The sequence below is a fragment of the Triticum aestivum genome, chromosome 1B (assembly GCF_018294505.1).
Source record: "Triticum aestivum cultivar Chinese Spring chromosome 1B, IWGSC CS RefSeq v2.1, whole genome shotgun sequence".
Classification (NCBI taxonomy): Eukaryota; Viridiplantae; Streptophyta; class Magnoliopsida; order Poales; family Poaceae; genus Triticum; species Triticum aestivum.
Genome location: NC_057795.1, coordinates 111319452 through 111324386, shown reverse-complemented (window position 1 = coordinate 111324386; position 4935 = coordinate 111319452).

The window sequence follows — 4935 nt, the reverse complement described above, 5'->3', positions numbered from 1 at the left end:
AGGTCCACTTCGCTGAGGCTCACGAAGGTTTCTTCCAAGTCCTGTATCAGGGTCTTCGCCTCCCGAGACTTCACCACAATATCATCAATGTAAGCTTCAGCATTCCTCCCGAGTTGTCGCCCCAGAGCGATGTGCATCAATTGCTGGAAGTTCGCGCCTGCATTGCGCAACCCAAACGGCATGCAGGTGTAGCAGTATACCCCACACGGGGTCAGGAAGGCCATTTTCTCCATGTCCTCCACCGCCATTTTGATCTGATGATAGCCCGAGAAGGCATCCAGGAAGCAGAGTAGGTCACACTCGGCGGTGGAGTCAACGATCTGGTCGATGCGAGGGAGCGGGAATGGATCCTGCGGGCAGGCTTTGTTGAGGTTGGTGAAGTCGACACACATGCATTCCTTTCCTCCCTTCTTTGGCACGACGACAGGGTTGGCCAGCCAATCAGGGTAGCGAACCTCGCGAATGACCCCTGCTGCTTCTAACTTGCGGGTCTCTTGGACGATGAAGGCCCCTTCTGCTTCACAGGGCGCACGTTGCGGCACACGTTGAGGTGATGCCCAATTACATCCCTCGGGACTCTCGCCAGCTGATTACGCTCCCATGCAAACACCTTCCTGTTCGCGCGTAGGAAACTGATCAGGGCCTTCTCCTGCTTAGGCTCAAGGTTGGTGCCTATCGTGAAGGTAGCACCGGTGGGCTCGTCCTCATCGACCGGTACCTGCTTGGCTCCGCCTTGTCTTGGCTGAATAGCTGCTTCTTCTTGGCCGGCGCAGCCCTCTTGGGCTCGAGGGAGACTGAGCAGGCGGGCTGCGCCACCACCGCAGTCTTGAAGGCAAGCTTGAGCGCTTGCAATGCATCCCCGATGTCTCCAGACACGGTAAGGACGCCGTTGCTCCTGGGCATCTTCATGAGGTTGTACGTTGGGTGAGTTGCAGCCATGAACCGGGCCAGGGCCGGGTAGCCGAGGATGGTGTTGTACGGGAGGCCGATGGGGGCGATGTCAAGGTCACCGGGAGGCGGATCTGTCCTAGGGAGCCGGTGAAACCGCCTCCGATGCCCAAGAAGGGCCGGCTGGGCTGAAGCCGCTCTGGCGGCATGTGGAGGAGGCTGAAGGCTCCCACCGAGAGCATGCTGAGGCATGCACCACCGTCGATGAGGGTCCTGGTGACGGCCACCTGGCAGATGGTGGGGGTGCACAGCATTGGTAGCGTGCCCGAGCAGGCTGAGTTGGAAGGGTGATCATCCGAGCTGAAGGCCAGATCGGCCTTGGGCTCCGCCCAACCCGGAGGAGCCCCATGCCACGCGAGGGCGGCGCCGATCTGGCGGACGAATGGCTTGATATGGCGGCCCAAGGGTGGCGCCTGCGAGCCACCAAGGAGAGCTGCGATGACCGTGGGCGCCAGTGCAGCATGATGAGCGAGGAAGAGGCCGCGCAACTCCTCCCAAGAGGCCACAGAAGCCGTTGGCAGTTGGAGCAGCCACATGCGTGAAATGCTGGTGAGGGCCATGGGAAACCAGTTAACCATGACCCTGTCGTCGCCCCCGGCCTTGAGGACGGCCTCCTCATACGCCATCAAGAAAGCCAGCGGATCTGTCATGCCGTTGTAGCGCGGTGGCATCTCTGGCTTGAACTTGTGCGGCCACTGCACCTGCCACAAGGCGGGGGCCAACACTCGGAGCCCCCTGGCCCCAGGGCTGGCGTTGGCAGCCGGAGCGGGCGGCGTGTTGCCCATCACGAGGGTGAAGCGCGGTGCTGATTGAGAGCGGGGCGGCGGAAGGGAAAGCTCCGGCGCACCCCTACCTGGCGCGCCAAATGTCAGATTTCGGGTTCCGGCAGACCCTTAAGGTTCGAAATCTGGGGTGCGCGCGGAGATCACTCCCCCTACCGGCTCACGTCTCGTCGCCTCGTAAAGGATCTAGGCTACACGAAGAACAACACAAGGGACACAAGGTTTATACTAGTTCGGGCCACCATTGTGGTGTAATACCCTACTCTAGTTTGTGGTGTGGTGGATTGCCTCAGGGGCTGATGATGAACAATACAAAGGAAGAACTGCCTCGCGAGGGGAGGGGTTCTTGCGTTGGTGGTTCTGGCTAAGGTTTGACTGGTCGACCTCCTGCCTTGAGAGTGGCTAGTCCTATTTATAGAGCGAGGCCCTGGTCCTCTTCCCAAATATTGAGCGGGAAGGGCGCCAACAATTGTCCATTTTGAAGGGGAACATCTAGTACACTTATCCTGACTAAAGTTGGTCCTCGCCTGCCAAAGGTTCTGATGATGACGCTGGCTTGGGCTCCACGATGACCTCCATCCTGCCGCTCTGCTGGTCTCGGTCTTGTTGCACCGAAATGGTTGCCTTTGCTTGATACCCTTGCCTGCGCTTGCCCCCTTTGCACCAAAGAGGAAACAAGGACACTACGCAGGACGATGCCCGCCTGGCGCCTGCCTAGCTTCTGTCGTCATGGATTGCGTCATGGGCACCTCGTGAGGTACGCCGCCTTGAACTCTCTGCCTCCTCGCGAGCCATCCTGACGAGGCCGCGCCTGAGGAAGCTTCTTATCGTCCGCCCCGCTAGGCTTGGCCCCTCACGAGGGTCTTGAGCTTGTGTTGACAAAGGTGGGCCGTACTGGGCCACTCCTTGAGCCACGCTGCAGGCCGCAGGCAGGCAAGTCTGGGTACCCCCGTTCGCAGAACGCCAACACTCATCAACTGGGCCGAGTCCCAGTACTTGCCGCTAGCTCCGGATTCTACGCATTGGCGGATGCACTTTGATGGTTCAAAGATGCGCACCGGCTTAGGAGCCGGCATCGTCCTCACCTATCCCAAGGGCGAGAAGCTGAAGGACACACTACAGATCCACTTCGCCGCCTCCAACAACGTAGCCGAGTACGAGGCCCTCATCTCCGGGCTCCGACTGGCCAAAGAAATCGGCATTTGCCGCATCCTCTGCTATGGCGACTCGGACTTGGTGGTCTAGCAGTTGTCAGGCGACTGGGACACCAAGGATGCCAATATGGGAAGCTACTGCTTCCTTGTTTAGCAGATGAGCGGCCACTTTGACGGATGCGAGTTCATCCACGTGCCGCGAGCCAACAACGACGCACCGGACGCCCTCGCCCCCATTGGCTCCACCCAGCAAGCCATACCAGCCGGCGTCTCCCTTGAGTGCCTCCACAAGCCCTCTATCAAGCCCTCGCCAGAGTCCAACTCCATCTTCGTGCCGGCTGCCCCTGGAGCAGTCGGATCCGGCTTGGCGATTTCAGCAGTCGGCTCGGGGACTTCACCAGGCGCCCTGAGGGCTGCAACACCAACACTCGGCCCAACAACTCCAGCAGGTGGCCCGGGGGCTGCTCCAATCGGCCTGGGGACTTCATCAGCACCAGCAGGAGCGGCTGGCCCCAGCCTACCGCCTCCCAACCCAGCCCCCCTCATACCAGTCATTGTATTCAGAGTGGTGGCGGCCCCATCTTGGGCATAGCCCATTCGCGACTATTTGGTCAATCGCGTGCTACCAACCGACCAAGTGCTAGCCCGATAGATCCAGCGCAGAGCAGGCGCCTATGCCATCGTCAACCAAGAGCTTGCAAGGCGGAGGGTGACCGGCGTCTATCAGCGTTGCGTGGAACCGGAGAAGGGCATGGAGATCCTCAGAGATATCCATCAAGGTGAATGTGGCCACCATGCCGCCTCCAGGTCCCTCGTAGCCAAAGCTTTCCGTCATGGTTTCTTCTGGCTGACTGCTTTGGACAACGCCAAAAAGTTGGTCAAGAAGTACAAAGGGTGCCAGAAGTTCAGCACCAAGCAACACCTGCCGAACTCCGCCCTCAAGACCATCCCCATCACCTGGCCGTTCACTGTGTGGGGCTTGGATATGGTAGGTCCCTTCAAGACGACACGAGGCGGCATGACCCATCTGCTGGTCGCCTTGGACAAGTTCGCCAGGTGGATAGAAGCAAAGCCAATCAAGAATCTGAATGGTCCGACTACTGTCACATTCATCACTGACATCACTGTCCGATATTGTGTTCCCCACAGCATCATCACCGACAACGACACCAACTTTGCCAAAGCCGCCTTGGTCCGTTTCTGTGCAAATCAGGGCATCCGACTGGACCTAGCATCCATCGCCCACCCGCAGTCAAACGGCCAGGTAGAGCAAGCAAACAACCTCATCTTGTCCGGCATCAAGCCCCGCCTGATCGAGCCGCTGGAGCGATCGGGTGACTACTGGATCAACAAGCTGCCGACCGTCCTGTGGAGCCTCCGGAGCATGCCCAATAGATCAACCGGCTTCATGCCCTTCTTCCTTGTGTATGATGCTGAGGCTATCATCCCTACGGATATCGAGTTCGACTCGCCTCGGCTCACCATGTACACGGAGGCGGAAGCAAAAGAGGCACGAGAAGACGACGTCGACCTGCTGGAAGAGGCCTGACTGCTAGCATGCAGCCGGTCTGCCCTCTACCAGCAGAGCCTGCGCCGCTACCACAACAAGAAGGTCAGGCCATGTTCTTTCCGCGAAGGTGACCTTTTGCTCTGCCGGATCCAGCGATCAGCCGGACAACACAAGCTCGCGGCACCTTGGGAAGGCCCCTTCATCATCAGCAAGGCCCTGGGCAACGACTCGTACTACCTCATCGACGCCCAGAAGCCCAGGGCATGCAAACGATGCACAATCAGCGAAGAGATGGAGCGGCCATGGAATACAAATCTGCTCCACCCATTTTATAGTTGATTCGAGCATATGTACCATGCCAACTTTTGTATTAAGTAAAAGACCACAGGTCCCCTGAAGTGCACTCGGGGGCTACCTTTTTATCTATGAGCTAAGCTTATGCCATGACTTGATTTTTTCTATTCCTGCCCCGTCCAGATTCCAGCCAGCCGGCCCGGGGGCTCGCCCCTTGGCCTAAGTTTGCACCAGCCGGAGCCGGCTA